Source organism: Eleginops maclovinus, chromosome 6 (genome assembly GCF_036324505.1).
Source record: "Eleginops maclovinus isolate JMC-PN-2008 ecotype Puerto Natales chromosome 6, JC_Emac_rtc_rv5, whole genome shotgun sequence".
NCBI lineage: Eukaryota > Metazoa > Chordata > Actinopteri > Perciformes > Eleginopidae > Eleginops > Eleginops maclovinus.
In genome coordinates, this window is record NC_086354.1 from 2,042,790 (window position 1) to 2,068,082 (window position 25,293).

Sequence of the window (25,293 nt, forward strand, 5' to 3'; positions counted from 1 at the left end):
TCAGACTTGTAATCAGTCAGTCTGCTGTTTAGTATCATGGTGTGTACCACACTGAACATGGAGCACAGAAAGCTAAGGAGAGAGTTGTCTCAGGATATTAGAAAGACAATTATAGACAAGCATGTTAAAGGTAAAGGCTGTAAGACCATTTCCAAGCAGCTTGATGCTCCTGTGACTAAAGTTGCACATATTATTCAGAAGTTTAAGGTCCACGGGACTGTAGCCAACCTCCCTGGACGTGGCCTCAAGAGGAAAATGGATGATAAATTGAAGAGACTGATAATACAAATGGTAACCGAAGAACCCAGAACAACTTCCAAAGAGATTAGAATCGAACTCCAAGGTCAAGGTAGGTCAGTGTCAGATCGCACCATCCGCCGCTGTTTGAGCCAAAGTGGACTTAATGGAAGCTGACCGAGGAGGACACCGCTGTTGAAAGCAAATCATAAAAAAGCGAGATTGCAATTTGCCACAATGCATGTTGACAAGCCACGAAGCTTCTGGGAGAATGTGCTTTGGACAGATGAGACAAAACTGGAACTTGTTGGCAAGTCACCCAGCTCTATGTTTACAGACGCAAAATGAAGCGTACAAAGAAAAGAACACTATACCTGCTGTGAAACATGGAGGAGGCTCGTTATGTTCTGGGGCTGCTTTGCTGCATCTGGCACAGGGTGTGTTGAATCTGTGCAGGGTATCATGAAATCTCAAGACTATCAAGGCATTCTGGAGCGAAATGTGCTGCCCAGTGTCAGAAAGCATGGTCTGAGTCGCAGTTCATGGGTCCTCCAACAGGATAGTGACCCAAAACACACAGCTAAAAACACCCAAGAATGGCTCAGAACAAAACGTTGCACTATTCTAAAGTGGCCTTCTATGAGCCCTGATCTAAACCCTATTGAACATCTGTGAAAGGAGCTGAAACATGCTGTCTGGAGAAGGCACCCTTCAAACCTGAGACAGCTGGAGCAGTTTGTTAACGAGTAGTGGGCAAAAATCCCTGTCGACAGGTGCAGAAGTCTCATTGAGAGTTACAAAGTCGCTTGATTGCAGTGATTGACTCCAAAGGTTGTGCAACAAATATTAACTCAAGGGTACCATCATTTTTGTCCAGGCCAGTTTCATTATTTTGTTTTTTAAATGATTCTGTTGAACCACATTTTTATTTATTATTACTTAAAGTCAGTTTCAAGTTATTTCAGTGACCATTGTGGGTTTTTCTTATTTTAACGGAAGGGTACCAACAATTTTGTCCACGTCTGTATATGAGAGCAATCAGAGAGATTTATAATGCTTTTATAATGTTTCATGACTAGTTTATGGATGTTTAAAGAGGATCTATTTTGCTTTGGAGATTACTCCTTTCCTGTAATGTGTTCTATAGGTTTTAGTGCATGTAAATGGTGTGTAAGGTCTACAACTCTTCCATTGGACTACTTTGTTTATTTCTGTAACATAAAGACATCATTATGTAACACTTGCGCTTCTATTGGCTAGCGCTCCAACACATTGTATGTGATAGGTGGACATCTCTTAGTGGTTGACCAGCTAACCAATCAGAGCAATACTGGGCTCTGGTTTCAGACAGAGGGTGAGAAGAGGTGCTGCAGCACAGGCAGTATGAGAAAAATAAAGAGCTTTTTGAACATTAAAGCATGGAGACATGTCCCAGTAAACGCACACAAAAGGCTAATAAGAAACAGAAAATGAGCAGAATATGTCCCCTGAAAAGAGAAATGGATACATCAAGCACCCGCTATTTTTTTAATAAAAGCTGCTCAGTGTAGCAAGAAGCCAACAAACTCAACTTCCAAGTCTGAAAACTTTGATCATCCGGTGTTTATAAGAAAGCGCACCCGCATTTTTAAAATGGGCAAAGACAACTCTCACTGCAATTGTGAAATGATTTGAAGTCATAGATGATAAACGTTTCACCCAGTCCTATTCTGTCTCATATTCTGTTGATTTGAAGTCTGGAGCTCATGGCATGCAGCTATGGAGAAATGAACTCTCTACAGTTGTGAATGTGAATGTAGTGAATGTGTAGTGAATGTGAATGTAGACCTTTTTTAAGCAATGAATTATGTAATTTCTGTTTGATTCCAGTACTGAACTAGGCCATATGTTTCTAGTTTACCACACACACACACACACACACACACACACACACACACACACACACACACACACACACACACACACACACACACACACACACACACACACACACACACACACACACACACACACACACACACACACACACACACACACACACACACACACACACACACACACACACACACACACACACACACACACACACACACACACAAAAAGACTAATTTCATTTGGATTAGGAACATGTGTCCTGCTCATTTCCTGAAGAACAGTATCAGACAGAGAAAAGGTGCAACAGCAAATCTCTCGTCCTCTCTTATATCCTACAGTTGTTTTCCTCTGTTCCCTACATGTAAACTGCCTATTCATCCTGAATTCACTCACATCATGGTCTAGCAGACAGGAGAAACACGTTATGCTTCTCTAGCTGTCTTAAACCAAAAGCTAAATATCAGCCAGCTCTCTCCCTCTCCCTCACATGATAGTCATGAGAGTGTTCCAGCCCTCGGGTCTGCAGGCCTCCCGTCTCCCAGAGAACACTTGGCTGTTGTTCTTTTCTGTCTTTATGGATTGTAATGTCTTATTATTGTGTTTACCAGGAATCAGATGTGGGCTACACCTGAGACGGGCATCCAAAGTCCTCTCACAGGGTGTATTAAGACTGCATGGTTTAACCCTTTAAACCCTCCCTTGTTTTTATCTTTATGCTGTTGCATTCATGATATGAGTGAAAAGGCTGTTCAGACTTAAAGATTTAATTGAATTACAGAATTCATTAGTTGTGCATAAAGCAAAAGACATAAAATATGCAAAAACAATTTGTTTTTAATTCAGAGGATGAGCAACATAGAAGGAAATCTACCTTTATTTTGCAGATGTGTATCTCCTGTAGTGGGTGATAAACTGTGGAATTCTTTATCAAATGATTAAAGGCCTATATGAACATAATTAGGTTCAAGAAAATGTATAGAGGAAGAATTATTAGACAGTAATGGGTAAAATAAGACTTTCTTCTCCCAGCTCCTTTCCATCATGGGCTACACATTTTTATTTCTTAAAGTGTATCATTTTTGTGTTTTAATAATTGCCATGAGTGGAATAAAACTATCACAGTTGAGTGTGGAAGTGTATAAAGCAGTTCCAGGGTCAGATCCGTCAGCCTTTGTTCTGCTTCCCCAGAGAAGGGCACACATTGATAAATGAAACATCAATGGTTGAACCCTCACTATGCTTCATGGTCACTCGTTGGGATCATATATTGAAATGACCCGGTTTATCCACGAGTTAGCATCCAACCCGTTGTACTAACATGTCCCCATCTCTCTCCACATCTTCCATTTCCTCTTGTTTTATGTTTCTCTCCTCCCCTCCCCATTTTTTAAAATGTCCTCCTGTTTTAGGTCTTTCTCCCATGTATCAGCTCTGGGCATGCAGCCAGGAATCAATAGCAAACACACAAACACCCAGACCCTCCAGCTCTTTCTATTTCCTGTGTTAGCAGCACGCTGAGCAGAAGGTACTGCTGGGAAGCCGAGCCCGCTCTGAGCAGCAGGAGCTCTGCACATTCCCACCTGTATGCATCATAGGTCAGTGCTCCCTTAGAGAGGGTGAGCTTTCCTTTCAGAACAGCCTGGCTGAGCAAAATACAGATTTACTGAAGCCTGGATGAGAAAAAAAAAGATGCGGTTTAACTAACACAAATAGATACCAGTGGAGTACACTGAAAAACTGCATTAATTAAATGTTTTATGGCAACATATTTCACACTTCGGTTAGTTGAAAGTAATAATATTAAGTTGAACCTATTCAAAACTTAATATTTAAATAATTATGTGAAATCAGTTGATATCACACATTTAATTAAAGTCAACATTTCACTTAAAAAAAAAAAGAAAAGTACATTTACTCAAGTATTTTTATTTTATGCTACTTTATACTTTTACTTTAATACAATTTGGAAGCCACTATTGTTGTTTTTCCTACACTACATTCATTTGACAAAATGAGTAACTTTACAGATTCAGATTATTAGCAAATACAACATTTAAATAAACTCAGAAATAAACTATGCTATATAGTTGTAGGGAAAATATCCAGCAGAAGTAAATAAAGTAATTAAAAGTAGCTCCACTTTTACCAGCGATGATGATTGCAATTTATTTTTAATAAATCCAGTCATTTAATATGTATTATTCTGAAATGGGACATTACGCACAATAAATACTTTTTGAACTTTAAGTATATTTTGATGCCAATCCTTTTGTACTATTATTGAAGTAATATTATGAATGCAGGACTTTTACTGTGTATTTATACACTGTAAGTATACAGTATATATATATATATATATATATATATATAGTGATAACATGAATTAAACGTTGTCCCACTTGGTGGTGGATGTGTTTCTAGCGCAGTGTTCATCACTGCCAGTGAACTCAAATGTAATCGGACTCAAACTCGGCAGCGCTGTGGAAATATCAGTTATGGGCTGCGGGTCCAATAGTATTTCTTTGAGTGAAATGACCCAGAAATATGATATGACAGCTAGGAGAGGAGCTGTTTATACTCTCTAGATGCTAGCGAAAAGCACTTTGAAGTTCCTTTCTTATCTTAAGAAAAGGAGATCATGCCTTCCCACGACTCCTTGCGGCAGCACTATTTAAAGCAGTGCACCATTCAGCCGTCAATAACTACACTAGTGAGTCATTCCAGAGAGTCCGCTTACACATTACCAGGACCCAGGCTCACTGTGAGGGAATGAACTGATGTTATCCCTGTTGTTTTACCAGTCAGAACGTTTGCTGTGAAACAGGCCGACTCTCAGAGGAGATATTTGACATCATAAAGTATCTGTGTATGTCAGACAATAATATACACGTCAGATCAGATTGATAAAATATACGTTTGCTGTCATTTAGAAACAGCGTGTTCACTTATCAATTAACCTTGTGCACCTATCTGTATAAATGTACATTCACCTGATCAGAGTTTTACTCATTTTGTATTTTATTTGAATGCTTATTCTCATTATCCCTGTGTATGTTCTCAGGAGAGCTCTCAGTGTTTCTCTCTTATTCTGCTGCTGCTGTAACACCTTTTTCCTGCTTAACAATACCTTAAGAAGATGGATATCGTATCTGAAAGGGTCATGTGCTGTGTGTCTTTTAGTAAATAACAGATACAGACATTAGATTCTTCTCTCAGCTGTCTATTACAGTATCAGTCTTAGTTTGCTCTTCCATATAACCCTGTTTTTTTACATTATTTTAGTGCAAAAGAACATATTAAGTGCCACTCAGAAGCCAAATGACAGTATGTGAATTTCCACAGTGATCTTTTCCTTTCGCTGAATCAAAAACTATTTTCCTTGGAATAATCTCTAAAATGCTATAATCCCATTACATCTCTGTACTCAGTCTATTAAAGTTTCCAGTGAGTGAAGGTTGAGGCTCAGTCACCTGCTCTTTTTCACTAACTCACATCTGGCAAACAGACCTCCTGCTCCCATCCCCACACAGTACTGAACCACATCAGTGATGAATGATATATTAAAGGCCATCAGTGTGTGTCGCTGAGTGAATGGTCCTGTAAAGGTGATCAGATACAAGGCTTCCAACTTTGGACAACATTTATGTTTCATTTTGTGCTGCAGGGTCAATAAACTACTGGCACTATGGACTGGGACGAGCATAAACTGTATTAAAAAAAACTGTAATTAATCTAATAACAATCAAAAACTATTGTTTAAACAGTCATTTGGTGATCTTACAAAATAATCTGCAAAAAAAAGTATTTTCCTAATTCTACATCATCTTTTTAAAAAAATCAGTGTGAGTAAATAAACACACGTTTACCTGTTTGCAGCTGTCCCATTGGCTGACTCTAAGCTTCAGCTATTGGCTGTTTCAGCTTGGCTCCTCCCCCTTCTCCTCCAGGCCCTGCAGGTTGTCAGTGGGTTTCACAGCTGTCAATAAAAGAAACACAAATGACAAAATGTTAAAGGTCGATCATTCAATCTCTGTAATGATTAAAGGACTGAGCATTGATCGGTTTATTCTATAGCAGAGCCACAACAGTGTGTACATCGCTGACTCAAGATAAAGTAGTGTGCCTTGCACAGACTACACGACTTTCAAAGTCGTACGATCGCTTGCCAGTTCACACTACACAACTCGCTCGGGAGTCTTGAAGTCGTTGTGGTGTGCACACTACGCGATTAGGGGGGCACACACTACACGATCTGTCACCAGGAGAAATCCCCGAGGAGCCTATCTGGTCAGCGCCAAGTTGCTGTTTCGGGTATCAACACTGCTGTTCCGTAGATAGTTCTTAATCCGACGGAGGCAGGAGAAACTGCGTTCGCATGAAGCAGAGGTCACGGGCAGGGTCAGTGAAATACAGATGAGTCTGTTTAAATCCATAAAAGCATCCTGGTAAGGTCGCATTAAAGCGAGAAATCCGACAGTGTCATTCACTACATGTCCCTGTGCTTTCTTTCTTTCCAGCAGACGCTGAACTTGGTGTAGCTCTGCTGTCAGGTTTTCCTCAGTCACTCCATAGAACTGCGCCATGGGCTGCAGGCATTTGTTGTCTAGGAAAGACGCATGTTTGGGGCTGAGTGCTGTGACTCCCATTAAAACACCCCCGGCCTCTGTTGAGAAACGTCTTCTCATTTCACCCACAAGTCTGTCAATTACTGGGTAATAACAATGTGTGCGCAGCGCATCTGGAGTTGTAACAGCTGTGCGCTCAACTGAGGCCTCGACAACAAACTCCTGAAGAATTTGAGGAAGCTGTGTCTGTCTCTTTTCGCATGTCCTGTCCTGGCTCACACCGGCTTTGGTGCACAGGTCCGCTGCTATGTCCCGAATGACAACCCACGACTCTTCTGCGCGTTTGTCTGACAATGTTGCTATGACTGACTCTGATAAGTCTATTGTGGACGAAAGCTCAAGAGTGGGAGATTGGAGCTGGTCAGACATGACTTTTGTGACCCGGAATAGCTCCTCGAAAAGTGTGAGAAGCAGGACAAACTGTTCATCAACAAGTCCATTCACAGCCCTGGCCTCAGTTTTCCTCCGCGCATTAGGCCCAGATATGATATCTAGCAGTGTCGCCCGTGTTGCAGGCAGTGATTTTCGGATTGCAACCAATGCCGCATATTGACATGCCCAGCATGTGTCAGATAAGCTCTTAAGTTCAACGGGCTGTGTCGCTGATTCAATCTCTCTCTGTTTCTTGATGATATATCTTGAGCGACAGAGTTGGAGAAACAGTTGTACAACATTTGTACGGTTTCAAAAAACTCTGCTGCTTCAACGTTGCGGACCACATCAACCAAAACAAGGTATAACCTGTGCGCATGACAGTGAATTTACAGTGCTTGTGGCACATCCTTTTTGAATTTCTGCTGAAAGCCACTTTTGGAGCCAGACATAACTGCAGCGCCATCATAACACTGTCCGACACACATGTTTTTGTCAATATTGGACTGGGATAGAGTCTGTTGTATGCTTCTCAGGAGCGAGTCGGCGTCCAGGCCATCTGCATGTGTGAAGTGCAGGAATTCTTCACGCACCTTGTCTCCTTTTTAAATACCGCACAATGTAAATCTGTTCACTTTTACGGATATCTTTGCTTCCGTCAACCATTAGGGCGAAATGTTCTGCTTCTTGGGTTTCTGCGCTTATTTCATTTCTGAACATGTCAGCCATAATTTCAAAAATCTCGTTTTGAATGTCTTTATGTGTGCATTTGGCATTTCTGGGATTATCCTGCAGTTTCTTGGCTACTGTCTCGTCAAACTCACCAATTACGTTCAGCAGCTCCACAAAGTTGCCCTTATTTTCTGACCCCTCATCCTCTCGGTGACCTTGCTGAGCGATGCCTTGGCATGCAGTATAACGTAGGGACAAAACCACAGCCCTCATGTACTCTCTGTTTCCTTGTATGATTTTTGAATGACCCGCATCTATCATGTTTCCCAATCTCGAGCCATCTGTCGTTGCCAGTTTAAATTAAGCCCATGCCTCCATGGCGAACTTGTGTGCCGCACTTGCGTTGTGTTTTTTTAAAGGCTGCTTTTGTATGTTTCCAGTTCTTAGAAATGGGCGGCTCTGAATGGAACTGGTGCCCACCACTACCCAAAAAATGTCGGCAGGCGAAGCAGAAAGTTGGGTCCATCTCAACCAAATATTCAAGCCAGCTTTATGTGCCAAACATTGAACAGATCTCTGCTGGTTACCTATTAGCCTTGAAGGGTACATTTTCCTGATGGGGCGCCGCGGTCCATCCCCGGGTCGTTGGCTAATGTTAGTGGTAGCATTAGCATCAGAGTCCGTGCTCGCAGTGGTTGGCTGTGGCTGGCCATGCCAGCCCCTTTCCCTCTCTTCCTCCTGCTGCTGCTCCATCTCCTCTTCTTTTTGCTCACCTTCGTCCGGCCGAGCCTGGCACATGGAAGATGCGGGACCTGAGAGGTCGTCTTCCCCTGCAGGTGTCAAAGGTGTGTCCTTATCCAACACGCCCGCCACCGCCATCTGTTGTTCCGTCCGATGACGTTAAAAACAAATGTATCCATGATAAAGTTTGACCTGAGCTTAATAGGCTACGAGCACAATAGAACTTCCGGTTAACTTCCGTGTGTTGAATGTACGCTCAAATACTTCCAGTAAGTTGTGTTGTTGTGGAGATTGGAGACGCTAGTTTAGAGGAGCTGCTAATAATTTGATTGACAAAGTTTAAATATGAGTGGATTTTGGGTGAAAGAGAGGCGGTTGGCGTATCAACGCGTGAAAAAGACTGCACCCTATTGTTGTGTACCACTTTGTACGAACTCCTCGAGGTACAATAGTACTATAAACTTCCATAGCTTTCCAGTGGATGTGTCGGTGAGAGCCGAATGGGTGGTAAGAGTACGGCGGGATGACTTCACCCCAAGCAAGACGAGTCGTGTTCGCAGCAGGCAAACATCTACTGACTTGTATTTTAATTAATAAATTATTTATTTGAAATCTATATCAACTTAATCTCCCTTCCTGTTGTTTAATTTCCCTCAAGTGGGGCTGACTCATTGAATATTAGTTGGTTTTATGGTAGGGCTAACGGTAGGGCTAACACAATTCTGGCGCCACCTATGTCCTCAGTCCATAATGGCCAAACATTTCCCAGAGCGACACACCCAGCATGCATCATGGTGCTGGGAGTTCACCTTAGGGATTCCACATGGTGCTCTTTCGTTTTTTTCAAATCCAACACCACTTCCTGTTTCTACACATGGCATTTCCCTTTTATCACAGCCTTTAACATCAATGTACAGCAGCCACTAGTTATTTAAGATAATGATTTATTCCATTACATTTTTTTTATCCATTTTTATCTATTTTTGAACTAATTTGCAATTAATTGTAGTGCCAGTATCAAATCTTTTTGAACATTTATTTTTCTACTAGTTTTATTTGTAATGTGATGGTTAAAATACTCTTTACTAGCTCTGCCACTATAACCCCACCTCCTTCTTGAGGCATATTTCCATCATCATGTACTGTAGGACATCAGAAGTGAAGCAGAGGACCCCGGCAATGACATCGTAAAAAGATGCTCAGAAAAAATGGTCACATTCCCATGCATGAGAGAGCTCTCAGGCGTAGTGTCAACCTCTAACTGGTTTTACTCTCCAGTCATCTGTGTGCTTTAACACATTCTCCCATATGCTCTTATTTTCCTTTCAGTTGCTACCACTACGTAGTTTTTTCTGGTTTGAATCTTCATCCAACTCACTTCTTTTAACGGCTGACATCATCTCTTGGCCATGCCCTGATTGGTTATCCATTAGTGACTCACTGTAGGGGCTCAGTGGTCCAGATGGTCACTCAGTGGGAGCTGGAGTCCCACCAAATGACCTGCTAGCTGTACTACAGCGACACAGCAGCAACACACACACAGCTTCCACTACTGTACACTCCTCAGTAGGAAACAACCCTACCCTTAAAGTCAGCAACACTCTGTCTTTAGCAGAAAACCTGTTGATCCTGCATGTACTGAACACCATTTCTTTATCATTTCAGCAGTAGGTACCCCATTGACCATGTTCAGTAATGTAACTATGTGACATTCACATACCCTCTATAGCAGGGGGGTCCAAACATTTCTCACTGAGGGCCCCATACAGAAAATATACGAAGGGCTGGGCCCTTCACTAGAGGTGAGGTAAATTGTTTCATAAGTTATCAATTAGCAAAATCAACCAAATCTGGGTCAATTATGCTGGATACTAATGTGCTTTAAGAATAAATACTGCCTACGTCACAGCTCTCCATAGGGTTTCATTCCGTTCCATTCATTCCATAAAAAGTTGGCAGCTAATCCCTTAAAACAGAAGTCTCAGATTGCTTATAATAAGGGAAAATATTAAGGAAATAAGTTACTTGGCTTTTTTTTTATCAACTAAGATTTGTTAGAACATGTTTTTAACTTAAAGTGGGTTTATTAACACATGAATACTCTGTAATATATGTTCACATATTTAGGAAGTACAATATAAGACAAGCACAAGTGTCAGGTGTGGGCCATATTCTACTTTTCTAATTTCCTGAGAGCTGATTCATAATGGACAACAGGCCGCAGTTGGCCCCCAGGCCGTAGTTTGAACAGTGTTACTCTATGTAAAGTCTATATAAAGTATGTAGTGATGTTGTTATACAGTATGTCATTTAAAGAAAGGTGAAAACAAAAGGGAAAAGTAGTAATTAGATCAGATGAATAATCTGTGTACATATTTGCTATACTGTTACAAATAACATTCTTGAACTGTCCATCATTTAAATCAGTATGATTACACACTACTCACAAATATAAAGCATGGGTAGGTGAAATTTGAGAATTTAAGAAAATTGATTTAAGAACATTTTTTAAAGGAAAACTAAAAACATGGTTTTGCCATTTTTATTTCCCAGCCAAAGTAACTAGCAGCACTATCTCAAAAGGTCGCTAAATATAGCAAGAAGACGAGGAAAAATACACAGCTTAAAATAATAGTTTGACATTTTAGATAAATGCTTTCTTGCAAAACGTTAGATAAGGTCTACACGACCAAAATTCATTTACCTGAAGTAAAATTCAAACGTTAGGCTATAAACTACATACATCGCAGTATCATAGCTGCGCATCACAGCCGCTAAGCTAAAAGCGACTAATGGTCAACATGAGGACATTGAGTAGTGTTATTTAGTCACTTAACCGCTGTTTTTAAGGCACATAAAAGCTTCAGACATTCACCAGTGGGGAATGTACCTCTCATATATTATGTTGTCGAACAAAATGTGAAAAATCCGTTTTTGTTAACCACAGACTTTATTTCAGGCATCTAACCTAACACACGTTCAAGAATAGTGTTAGCAAGGGAATCGAAAGTAGTAAAATAACAACTCAATCCTGGGTTCTTCTTTTGCGTTACTTTTAGTTACTTTCACCAAAATAACCCCTAAAGTATGGCTTTAAATGCTAAAATGTAGTTTATTGCAGCTCATTAATTAAAGCTATCTATGGCAGTGTTATACGGCATGTTGAACATTAGGAAAAGAGCTAGAAATTAAACTCATGCTCTGTTTAAGTGGGCTGAATAATATGTGATACCGGTAACATGACGTCTCTGTGTGTTATTAATAACATGTTAGTGGAGCCTCTGCACGGCCCTGTGACCTGCTGTATATGAACGAGTCTCTATTCAATGTTAGCTCACCTTGTCATTGGTGTGTTAACGGGGATTTGGCTGACAAGCTTTCTAAAAGCCAGCGATTCCACAGAGGACAGAGGCTGCAGATCTTCAACACTCTCCACGAGTCTCTGAACTTCGCTGGGTTCAAGCAGCAGACCGAGACAAAGTGACCTTCTGTTGCTTCGGCCTGCGCGCACTCCTGTCTTTCTCTGTTCTTTTCTCAGAGCCTGCAGCTCTGCATTGTGAGCCTGCAGCTCTGCATTGTGAATCTGTTTCTGCAGCCCTCTTAACCAATAGTAAACAGGCTTACTGAGTTACTATTCTACCTGAGCAATTGTCGGAATATCTCGCGATGTTTGTGAATTCTTAGAAACGAAACACCACATCATTTTGAGTTCAAATGTGTTGTAACTGCGTTACTGACAATTTGAACGGGTATTACTGTATATTATCCAAATTTCAAAAGCAATGCGTTATATTACTGCGTTACACCAAAAAGTAATACATTACTGTAACTCTGTTACTTTTGTAACGCGTTACACCCAACTTTGATTATGAGTAGTTCTGCTGACTCCAGCATCAGAGTAGAAAACACCTGAGCAGTCGACAAAACCAATCTTGTCTGATCTGACAATGCTCTACAGTCATTTTATTAGTGTTATTGCAATTGAATTAAACTTAAAGTCACATTTGATGCTGAAGGAGGTCAATTGGACTCCCAGGGGCCAGATTTATAAAGCTTAGTACAAAGTGTTTCTCCTAGTCACAACATTCTGTGTAAATCCTTAGAATATGACGTTTTCCAAAGAATTTCCCTTACCAAATAAGACCAGATCCTTTGTAAATATTAAAGTTATTCACAAGCCCTTAAGAAAGCTCCCTTGGGTGAATAACTGTAAGAAAGGAATGGACTCAAGGACAAAATAAAAAGAAGAATAAGTACGGAGAAATACTTTCCAAAAGCTGAATGCCAGTAAGTTAATGACACATTTTGGATCAGACTGTGTTGGGATAATGTTTCTGGTCGACTATAAAACAGTTAAGCTTATAACAAGTACTTAAATGTGTCTTACTTGGACAAAGTTGCTTGGAATTTACATAAAGCACTCCTAAAATAGAACTCAGAATATTTGAGTTTCTATTTGAGCATTTGGCTCCAGATGTTAAAGATTTTGTGTTCAGTTTGTAGGAGTCACCGAAACCCTGGGAAACAGCAGATGTCAGAACTATCTGTGTGTGCATGTGTGTGTGATGGGGGCTTTTCCAGCTCACTGATAATGGCTCCTCCAACCTGACTCAGAAGTATTAAACACACACGTAACGTCATTGGTGTGTTCTTATAGAACACAGTGTTCTGGACCAGCTTGTGGCTGCTGTTGCTCAACCTCTTTCTCTGGTTGGACCTTTTCACTACGCTTTCCCCTTCTCTTCCTACCCCCTCCCTGATGTCTCTTTATCTACCGTGTCTGAGACACACTCGAATATTCTGTTACTGCTGTTATAGGGAGATATTAGAAGACACATAGAGATGAAGAGGGTTTCAAATGCTGAGCCAAAAGGAAATGCATGATGTATTAGTATAATGCATTTTTGTTGATGATGAATGACATGTTTACCTTTACCAAAAACAAACACACCATTGCTGCAGTACAAGTCCTTATCAATTTTTTTTTAAAGGAATGCAACCTAAAAAGGTGCAAGCATGGCATGTACATAGCTGTAGTCTGAAAGAAAGGAAGGCCGTACACTACAGTGGGATCAGAGTTAGGTCAGGTGTGTGTGATTCTGAGTTTGTTTCTGGGCAGGCGGATTAGGATGTGTGGGTGCAGGGTTCCTGTCTGAGAAGCGATTCTGAGAAAAATTCTCAGAGGAGCAGTGTACAAAATGATAAGGGCTGGTCCACCTTAAAAGTCTGTCCACCTTAAGTTTCAGTTTCTTTTGTTGCTGCTCGCTTGATAAATACACTACACAGACTACATGTTACTTCAGACTTAAGAGTCACGCACGCACGCACGCACGCACGCACGCACGCACGCACACACACACACACACACACACACACACACACACACACACACACACACACACACACACACACACACACACACACACACACACACACACACACACACACACACACACACACACACACACACACACACACACACACACACACACACACGCTTCCTTTACTGTTTCTTTCCCCCTGACCTGCCTCAGAGCATGGCCCGAACGAAGGTAAATTGCATGTGCTGGTCGCAGATTGGCCGTTTAAATAATGAAATCATCAGTACTACTGTTATCACACACACTAAAGCTAGCACTCTCTTTCAACCACACTTACCAGTGTAAATCCAGCATGCACATGAGATATTACTTTAGCTAAATACATTTTTATTTTGGTGTATTTTGCAATTGTGTTATTCTTGTATATATATTTTTTTAGTATTTTGGGTGTAACATTAAGCTGTCTTTGGCTCTTTCTGCTGTAACAATGCAATGCTATAAAAGGTATTCTGATTCTGATTAATAAAGATGTTTACTGAAGAAGTGGCGGGGTTAACCCAGAATGGGCAGGCTGCAGGGCTTACAGAACACTGGAGAGAGCTTGGGGTGTGGGGGGTAAATTAAAAAACATGGGAAAGTATTCCAGGTTTTATTAAATCAACTACAAGAACAATAAAACACTAAGAATTCACTTTATAAATAATTCCACATAAGTAGGAGCAGACTACACACTGCTAACAATGGACTTGTCCATTGTTAGCAGTGTGTGTGTACATGTCAAAATGTAACTGCTACCTCAGGTTCATTATGCCCCTTTTCCACCAAACAGGATCCGGTTCAAGATCCGATCTTTTGCTTTTCTGACGCTTTTCAGGTTCTAGCCTGTAGCACCCCTTGTGTTTCCACTGCTCAGAGGCCGAGTGGAGTTGAAGTGGAGCTGCGTCATTGTGTCATCGTTTGCGCCATGACGTAACCGTAAAAGGTGCCCTCTTATGACTAATTCATATTCACTGTCTGATTGTCACACGAGCAGCTGATGCCTACCCCCCCTCCCCATAAGTGAATGTGTTTCAGTCTGAATTGACGCTGTTTGGCATCACAACGCTGTTATCAAAGTGTCTCTGGCATTAGACAGGTGATGTTAGCATAGCAACCGAAGCTACTCTGACCATCTTCACTACTCTGTTATCCTATTGTGGCATAAGCCGTTTTCTACAGGCATATTTTATCGGCGTAGTTTTCGTTATGATTTTACTTCTGGTGGCAACCTGTGTAGCCCATGTATTGATTCCATCCAATAGCTGCAATAATACAAAACAGGAGAAAGTCTGCCTGCTCTTCCCAATGATCAATAACAGTGAACGGATGGTGATTAAAGTACGGTAAAATAAACAGCATCACACTGAGCCTGTTTAGTGTCGCCTGACTTTATAAAGTGTGTGTTTTGTAAGTGTGTGGTCGCGTTGTAGTTACTTTGCTCAGCGCTGCTGCTTGTTACAACTTGTACTCGCCATGAACTGTTATTGCTCAGGTTCGTATTGGATCTCGTATCTTGCCGGGCAGCCGAGTGGGGCCAGAAAGATCTGTTTTGTTCGGCGCTTAAAGCCGGCGCCGCTGCGGTGGAAACACGGAAATCTAGATCTTTATCAGCTCCAACTCCGGCTCCAGGTTGGTGGAAAAGCAGCATTAGTGGCCCTGCTAAAAGTCAACCAGTTGGGTGGCAGATATCGCTGGGTGGGAGGGACTTAAAAATGTAGACATTTGTTTCATTTTTGTTAGCGTGAAATGGACAGTGTAGGCATCTATTTAAAAAAAATCATATTCAAGTTAATAAAACATTTGTGGTCATAATTTATCGTAGATTTATGGCGATACAGAAATGACTGGTATGTATTGGTGCAATGTCACACTGATGGCCAATCAGTGGCCTGTATTTTAAGAATCTTGAAAAAACAACCTAGTCCTCTCCTGCTGATGTTCAGGTGTATATCAGTATGTAGTGTCTCTACTTTAAAGAGTCCTCTCCTGCTGATGTTCAGGTGTATATCAGTATGTAGAGTCTCTACTTTAAAGAGTCCTCTCCTGCTGATGTTCAGGTGTATATCAGTATGTAGTGTCTCTACTTTAAAGAGTCCTCTCCTGCTGATGTTCAGGTGTATATCAGTATGTAGTGTCTCTACTTTAAAGAGTCCTCTCCTGCTAATGTTCAGGTGTATATCAGTATGTAGTGTCTCTCCTTTAAAGAGTCCTCTCCTGCTAATGTTCAGGTGTATATCAGTATGTAGTGTCTCTCCTTTAAAGAGTCCTCTCCTGCTAATGTTCAGGTGTATATCAGTATGTAGTGTCTCTACTTTAAAGAGTCCTCTCCTGCTAATGTTCAAGTGTATATCAGTATGTAGAGTCTCTACTTTAAAGAGTCCTCTCCTGCTAATGTTCAAGTGTATATCAGTATGTAGAGTCTCTACTTTAAAGAGTCCTCTCTGCTGATGTTCAGGTGTATATCAGTATGTAGAGTCTCTACTTTAAAGAGTCCTCTCCTGCTAATGTTCAGGTGTATATCAGTATGTAGTGTCTCTACTTTAAAGAGTCCTCTCCTGCTAATGTTCAGGTGTATATCAGTATGTAGTGTCTCTACTTTAAAGAGTCCTCTCCTGCTGATGTTCAGGTGTATATCAGTATGTAGTGTCTCTACTTTAAAGAGTCCTCTCCTGCTAATGTTCAGGTGTATATCAGTATGTAGTGTCTCTACTTTAAAGAGTCCTCTCCTGCTAATGTTCAGGTGTATATCAGTATGTAGTGTCTCTACTTTAAAGAGTCCTCTCCTGCTAATGTTCAGGTGTATATCAGTATGTAGTGTCTCTACTTTAAAGAGTCCTCTCCTGCTAATGTTCAAGTGTATATCAGTATGTAGAGTCTCTACTTTAAAGAGTCCTCTCCTGCTAATGTTCAAGTGTATATCAGTATGTAGAGTCTCTACTTTAAAGAGTCCTCTCCTGCTAATGTTCAAGTGTATATCAGTATGTAGAGTCTCTACTTTAAAGAGTCCTATCCTGCTGATGTTCAGGTGTATATCAGTATGTAGTGTCTCTACTTTAAAGAGTCCTCTCCTGCTAATGTTCAGGTGTATATCAGTATGTAGTGTCTCTACTTTAAAGAGTCCTCTCCTGCTAATGTTCAGGTGTATATCAGTATGTAGTGTCTCTACTTTAAAGAGTCCTCTCCTGCTAATGTTCAAGTGTATATCAGTATGTAGAGTCTCTACTTTAAAGAGTCCTCTTCTGCTGATGTTCAGGTGTATATCAGTATGTAGAGTCTCTACTTTAAAGAGTCCTCTCCTGCTAATGTTCAAGTGTATATCAGTATGTAGAGTCTCTACTTTAAAGAGTCCTCTCCTGCTAATGTTCAAGTGTATATCAGTATGTAGAGTCTTTTCTGGGACATGTCTCCATGCTTTAATTTTCAAAAGGGTCTTTATTTTTCTACAGCACCTCTTTTCACCCTCTGTCTGAAACCAGAGCCCATTCTGCTCTAATTAACTAGCTAGCAGCAATACAGGAAAGAAATCCCAAAAGTGTGATAGGGCCTCTTTATGAGTAGTCGTGTTATACTATGCCGTAGAAATCTCGTGCAAAGAACAGTCCATCATCAGTCAGCCAGAGAGCTGATGAATCCTTTACACTGACCTCTGCAGAGACAGCCGAGCAAAGTCATCGCTGCCTCCTCCCTCCCCATCCTCTCTATCCCTTCTTAACCTCCATCAACTCACCTTCCGCTGTTCCGTGTTAATCTGCCCCACCCCTCCCCTTGTCCTCCCACACATTCTCAGCAGGCACTGAGGTGGACAGGCTGCTCCAGAGTCCACAGCAAACGCACCACCAGCAGGGATCAAGCCATGTGATGGAGAAAAACAACAGTGCTATTTCTTCCAAAATACTCCCATTATGAGTCATTGTGAGGGAGCTTACTATACTACTAAAATGTTACAGGCATTTAATAGGAAACCAGTGCAGTTAATGTTGTAATTATTCAAGGTTACAATCATATCAAAGACGAGCAAATCGGAAAAATTTGCCAACTAAAGCATTAATGTAACCCTGGCCCTGCATAGCAAAAATACACAGCACTTCTCAGATGTGTATGTGTGTGTGTGTGTGTGTGTGTGTGTGTGTGTGTGTGTGTGTGTGTGTGTGTGTGTGTGTGTGTGTGTGTGTGTGTGTGTGTGTGTGTGTGTGTGTGTGATGCCATGGCCACCTGGTGTAGTGAAGTAAAGGTTAGAGCTCCTAATTATAAACTTAGCAAGTCTTGTCTTTTTAAAGATTTATATTTCATTTAATAAAATGTTGCCCTACTTTGCATAGGTGAGAAAGGAGGAGAAATTAAAGGTTTGAAATAAGAACAAAAAGAAAATAGTGCATCATATCAGACTGTCATCTTATTTGTTCTTGTTGCTGGGTTAGATTCAGATGTCTGATTCAAAGGGCTACAAAGAGGATTTACATAATCGTGTTATCAGCCATCAGTCATCGCTCCCCTCCACGCTGTGCAGAGTGGGTTTGTACAGTGGGATGAAGTGGAGATGCGTGGACCATTAGTATACAGGGTATGCTAAATGCTCACACTGTCATCCACTAGCGCCATGCACACAGTATGGCAGGGTTAGTGTCATTTCTTTTGTTTTCCTTTTTCTTAAACAACATACAGTGTCAAAGACAGAAAAACAGGTGTGGTACAAAAATATTTAAAATGATGACATACAAATAGTTGAAATCACAGCACAAAAAAATAAATAAAATAAAATCATATTAAAAGGTCGAGATAGATGTTAGTTATGGTTGACTATAGTAAATCAGTATTCTAATTCAGTTTAAATAAATAAAAAATGATGAATCAGTTAGGGTTGAAAATAGTTGCCAAGTTCTATAAAATGTACAAGTGGAGCCACCCAAAGTACACTTTATTTTCTCCATGTGTAGTTTCTCCATAAGTTCTGTCACCCACTGAACATGAGTAGGAGACACCTCCAGCTTACACCTCAAGTATAAGTCGCCTAGCAACAGCGTTTGTTGTCCGGGAAGACTCCAAAAATTGCAGTAAGAGAAGAAAATTTTACTCTAATGATCTCAGAAAACGTATCAAATATAGACGTCTAATAATTATGAAGATTTGGACACGTCCAGAAAGTATGAGTATGTTACTGGGGCCTGCATTTTTTAATGTCATACAAAGCAGTTGCTTGCAATGCATGTCAGTTTATCATTTCAACTGATGATTGCATTTGTAAAAAAAACAAAACAGGAAGCCACTATTTCAAAACTATTGGATCTGGACCTTTTATGTCACTTTGTGAGAAGAAATATTACAAGAAATATTGTCGAATCATATAGAGGCTCTGCCCTGGTTGTCAATTCAGTGATCGGTCAATGCACATTGTGTATGTGTGTACAGTACATAGTATATGTTCCAAGCATGTGCAGTCAGTGTCCTACATTTAGTCCATCACTCCAAATTCTGTTGATGGCAGTTTATGTAAAGCAGCTGCAGCTTTATGTCGAGCAGCAACCATGCTTTTTTTTAAGGTTAGTGGTGCCTTCAGTACAAGGTACTTTAGGATTATGTAAGACAAAGAAGGGTGAGTCACACACATACCCATGCATTTAAAGTACACAAACACTCTCGAGCTGTTTGATAGGGCACAGTGCTAGTTTTTTATTTTTGATCAATTCTGAAAAGCGTTGTTTACTGTTTTTTAACGTTTTCCAATTTTAAGCATTTTCGTCAATTTCTACACCCCTACATTAGATATATCTAACCTGCCAGATAGTGTGTGTAATCTCGGCCTGCAGCATCACCATTAGCCGTGGTGTCTCTCTGTGTGTTATACTAACAATGGGAAATGGACGACCCCTCTCTCACCTCCCAGTTCCTCTCTCCCTTCCCCAGTCAGTCTGTTCCACCGCTCTCTAATCGTGTTAGAGGCTTCTAGGCATGTTGAATAATGTGTGTGTGTGTGTTTGTGTGTGTGTGTGGTATCAGAAATGTTATTATATTCTCATATAACTGAGAACCCCGCTGAGACCAAATGATGCAAGACGGTCATTTAATAGAGGCAGAGGATGAAGGAATCATATGGCTGCATGGTAAAAAATACTACAACTAATATGGGAAATGTATATATGTTTACACATTTACTAATGTTACACCAAGAATTAGGCTTACTGATATATTATCATGAATAGGATGTTGTCCTCCTGACATAAAAGCTATGGTGAAAAAAAGCTGTTAGGTTTTGTCTGAATTAAAGGTCCCTTATTTTGCAAAATGCACTTTTTGCTGTCTTTTATACATACATATGTGTCCCCCGGTGTGTCCCCGATTTGATCCTATTGTGGACAAAACGTATGGTGAATGCGATCAGATCGTGTTATCAGAACTCTTTCAAAAGATTCCCATCTAGAACAACAACAAGAGAAATCCTCTAACCTGCTCAGTGTAACAGCTCAAAAGTGCAGACAAACTCACAAGTCTTTACTGTAAGTACAGACGGGCTCTTAATTAAACACTCTGGTATAATTAAGACATGCAAGCTGCTCCGACCATTATCAACTCCAATAACACCTTATGACACTGTCCAAGTGACCAGAATAAATCATTGTGACAATGATGCGTACAACACATACACACACATGCTAACGTAAAATTAGCTCTTCATGGTACATTTCAACCCTATACAACTGACTTCCAAACAGGATGATTGCAAAGCTACATAAGTTGGATACTTCTTTACGCTTTTGCGCTTCATTCTACTTACTTGGGGTTCCATAAGAAAGGTCTGGGGAACATCATACTGCTACATACTACAGTACATTCTAACAGGGGCACTTACCATGGGAGCAGTGCCTGTAATTCCACACAGCTATCAAGAACTGAACAACCTGTCGAATGAGACAGCAAACGATGATGGTACACATTGTTGGCCATGGCAACAGTTGATCCTCCTTGCCTCACAATAAGCTCTAAGTCATATCACAAGTCACAAAGCTAACCCAGAGAATCCCTGAAGCCGCGGCAGAGGTGAGAAACACTGAAGCCGACACCTGCTCCGGCTAATGAGTTTACGCAGAGCTGTGGGACACCTCTTACAGGCAGATTTACCCTACTGCCCTAATCAGGCACGTGCACGGATAGAACTCAAAGGGGGCTTGAGCACTAACCCTGTTGCCCTCCTATGAAGGAAGTGCCTCTTTGAGAGTAAAGCAAAAAAACAGCCATAACCTGTGTCTAATACACATTATATAAAGCTTATGTGTTGCTTTTATTGTTTGAGGCCTAATTATGACATGATGTGTGAATTATATTAAACTAATTTGTTGGCACATAGTAATAGTAACTTATAAAATTAGCATCTTCTTATGCCCGGTATTTCTGAGGCATAGTCTGAATGCCTTTACTGAGAAGGTAGTATACTACAATTGTTTGCATTGAAGAACTGTTGTGGACCAGTGTTTGAACCAACATCCGACATAAGTTTGTTTTAAATACATACATTTTAATATCAGTAAAAACTGTCACAAAAGGAGTTATTCCAGGGATAGATTCATGTAAAAGTAAAGAAAATCCCTACTGTGCAATTTGTTTTATTTGCCCCTGCCCCTCTAACATCCTCTAAAGTGCCTGGCCCTAATCACCACAGAAGAAGAAGTGACCATATGGAACCCAGTCAAATAAAATCACTATTTTCAGCAATAAAAAGATTCAATTCGAGAGGTATTTTGACATGGTTGTCTCTGCCATGTTTGGGATTAGCTTCTGATCTGACATTGGCACAGTGTTCTCTTTTTAACCAGGAAAGAGAGAAGCTGACATATCTGAAAAAAAGACCAGGGAGAGGGAGAAGTAGGAAGAAGAAGCAGCTTGGTATTGAGGATCATAGTGTGCTTCTGGGAAGCATGATACTAGCTGGAATGCCACATGAAGCACCGCCAAGATCAGGTCACACAATAATCCCCACAAAAAGACAACAAGAATAATTGCATTTTTTGTCACAGTGATTGCAAACCAAGCAGAGTTCATGTGCCAGTAATCCAACAGGAATATGTTCCTTTATTCATTCACTTTTTCATGATTAAAACAAAGAACCTTTCAAACTATTTGCTATTAAACTAAAGAAATGTTTCCACAGAAGGCAACAGGCTCTAAAGCTGAAAATACAGTACTACATACGTCTTTATTAACACTTATCACTACCTCCGGGTGATGCTGCTTATTGTGCTTCGCATGTTGGATGATATTATATTCCAAATAATTGAGCAACAATGACACACTTTTCTCATTTTGGAAACCATTCTCTCTGGTGATTGCTTTTGTAGCTAGCCGTAACAGCTCCACCATTTTATTTTCGTTCCTTCTGGAGTAATTTGATGACATCATTTTGGAGCTCAAACACTTTTCTTTAAATGCAGACAATTATTGTCTAAATCAATAGTTTTTAAAGTGGAAAACATAATCATTCTAGTGATGAAAATAACCATTACTTGAGGTCCTGCGTTTATTGCTGAACCTAATGGTGGAGCTAGAGGAACAGGTTTAGTTTTCTGAAGAAACACATTGCTTATTATCTGCTGTTTACCATGCCGGAGAACTGTTGTAACTTCAGGTCAGGTTAATCTTTTTTTGTCCTACAATGGTGGAAAAGGTTGTGCTCGATATGATATTTTGAAGCTTATAAAAGCACCGCCCAGTGACCAATCAAAGGTTGGTGCATTGATCAAGGAGTGCAAGTGTCCAAAGACAATCATTCTTAAAGCTGCAGCCAGGCGCTGTGACACGGACTAGAGAGCAAACAAACAATGAATTCAAAGCGTTAAGAAAGCATACTATTATATTTTTCACAGCAGTCACCCACAGCAAACATAAATGTACCCAGAGCGAAGTTACACAAGACAATGCATCCTGTGAAAATATGTTAAGATTGGACACAGATAAGGCGGATCTATTCGTGCCCTGGATGGGACTGTGATAGCTTTTGTAAGACGATTAATTTTCCCTTTCTCACAGTCAGCAATTTCTTGCAAGCTGTTCTGTGTGCATTTGGCAGCTGTGTTACTTCAAGCCTGGATTATCTTCTTTGTGTTTGTCTAATATTAGAATTTACTCTTCATTTGTAAAATATGCCGCAAGGAAAATCTGGGTTGACTTACCGATTTGATAGCCACCACCGTAGGAAAGCTCAGTGGGATTGTAAGTGTTTGAGTTAGGACGATAACACAATGATTTACCTAGGTATTCTTACCTTACTTTTTATGTGGCACTGCTGACAGTACCTCTCAGGATATCTTCCTGTTTACCAACCATGCCACCCCTAAGTCAGAGGTTAAGCTTCTTCCATGTTTTCCAATACTGTGTGTGGTTGAAAAGCCTGACACAACATTTAGAACACCATTTATGTTGAAGACTAATTGCCAGAGCTGGAACCTAGTCATTGTTTTCCAAGTCACAGGTAAGTCTCAGGTGTTTGCACTAAAATCCCAAGCCAAGGCTGTCAAGTCTCAAGTCCAATCCCAAGTCCTAAACTTGGTGTTGCAAGTAAAAGTTAATACATATAGTGTACATTGTAAATACATATTTGTTACTAATGTAAAACAAAAGAGGCCCTATTATGTTTTTTGGGGCTGTTCCCTCCCGTGTAGTTTGTACTATAGGTTTTTAATAATACTCGTGATTTATATAGATCTTTAACAAAGGTCAAATAAAGTGCTAAGCTAGGTGGAAAAGAGGAGTGAACCATAAAGAATGCTGTTGCAGTAATCACAGAGTTTCAGCAGTCGTGGATGAGAGGGAGGGTCTGATGCGATGGGCGATGTGCTTTAGGTGTAAGAAGGCTGTTATTGTGAACTGGTTAAGTTATGAGCGAGGAAAGTGAGGGTGGGGTCGAGGATGATGCAAAGCTTACGCACGTGAGGGGAGGGGTTGACAATGAAGCCATTGATGGTAAGTGAAAAATCCTGGGTTGAGCGGGTAAGTGAGTTCGGCCGATGATCATAAGTTCCGATTTGTCGCAGTTGACTTTAAGAAATTTTTTTGTCAGTAAGGCAGGTGGTGAGTTGGGAGTGTGGTTGGAGAAATTGATTTTTTTGAGAGGTAGAGCTGTGTGTCATCGGCGTAACAGTGGAACTGAGTTGGTTTTGACGGAGGACCAAGAGGGAGGATGTAGATGATAAACAGAAGGGGGACCAAGTAAAGAACCCTGATGGTCCGGGGCTGTGGGGGATTAGGAGTTGTTGATGGAGATGAATTGATGTCTGTCAGACAGATAGGATTTAAACCAGGAGAGGGCAGTGATGGTTATGCCAATGTTTTTTGTGCATGTAAATGGTCTGCAAAGGCTAAAATCCCTATGATCCCTCCAAAGGGAGTTTCTCTCCCAACCCCCCACCCCTCACCCTGCCTGAAAGTCTTCATTGGACTCCTTTGTTTACATCATTACATCACTATGTAACACTCTTTAATTGGCTAGCACTCTAAGACTTTGTACTTGATAGGCTAATGGGCGGGACATCTTTAAGCTGTTGACCAATCACAACAGAGCTGGTTAACTAACAAATAAAGAGCTTTTTGAACACTAAAGCATGAACCTGAAAATGAACATAATGTCCTCTTTTTTTTAAAAAAAGGAAGTTTCCTCATGTTATGAAAAAATGTTGTCATATTTTCTATTTTGTTGTCAGTGGCAGTACCAGCTGCACTGCAACAGAAGTCCTGCTAAACAGATCAGAGGCGACACAGAGGTTAATCCAGACCGGGACACAGAGCCACAGATAGACAGTGAGCCTGCTGAACTCTATGCACTCAATCCAGGCACGCACGCACGTACGCACACATCTAAGGACTTTCTCACTTTTATTAACCAGACAAATTCTTATATTGGGCACATTAACAGGCAAATGGTTATAACATGCAATGTCCTTAATACGTAATTTGGCTATCTATTCATTTCAAATTATTTTTAAGTGGCTATTTGCAGCATCTGATCATTAATTAATCCCATGCATGCAGATGTATTATAGTTTGTTCCCATTTGCTGCTGATCTGAATCATTTCCATCTTCACTGTAACAGTAATTAAGGGTCAGAAATATGTAATTCATTAGACGTTGATTATTCTTATGATGCAGACCGAACAGTGGGGGGTTCAGTATAATACAGAAGCAGCTACTGCACACTAAAGTGACTAACACACATACTGTAGCACAACAGAGCTGCCAGGAGAATTAATACAACTGACGGTGATGGGTGGACCTACAGGGGGGCACATCATTACACATTAAATTTACTTTGGAACAATTTCATTATTTCTTACTTAAGATGAAGAACTACATATATTGGAGGAATGGGATGTTACTTTTCATATATTATTTTCATCATAGTAAACAAAAATAAATCATTTTACAAAAT

General features: G+C 40.5%; 1 protein-coding gene across 2 annotated transcripts in view; it reads right to left on the minus strand.

The window, feature by feature from the left end:
• The window catches only part of fam110b (family with sequence similarity 110 member B), a 49,445-nt gene that overhangs the window by 12,339 nt on the left and 11,813 nt on the right, over nucleotides 1-25,293 (minus strand). The window contains exons 1-2 of one of the 2 annotated variants that reach the window (XM_063885129.1): nucleotides 20,727-20,935; nucleotides 5,979-6,088 (exon numbers count right to left, since the gene is read on the minus strand). The gene's annotated coding sequence lies outside the window, so the exon portion shown is untranslated. Of the gene's footprint in view, nucleotides 1-5,978; nucleotides 6,089-20,726; nucleotides 20,936-25,293 lie in introns of those variants that run through there. The other variant, XM_063885128.1, reaches the window with a different exon arrangement.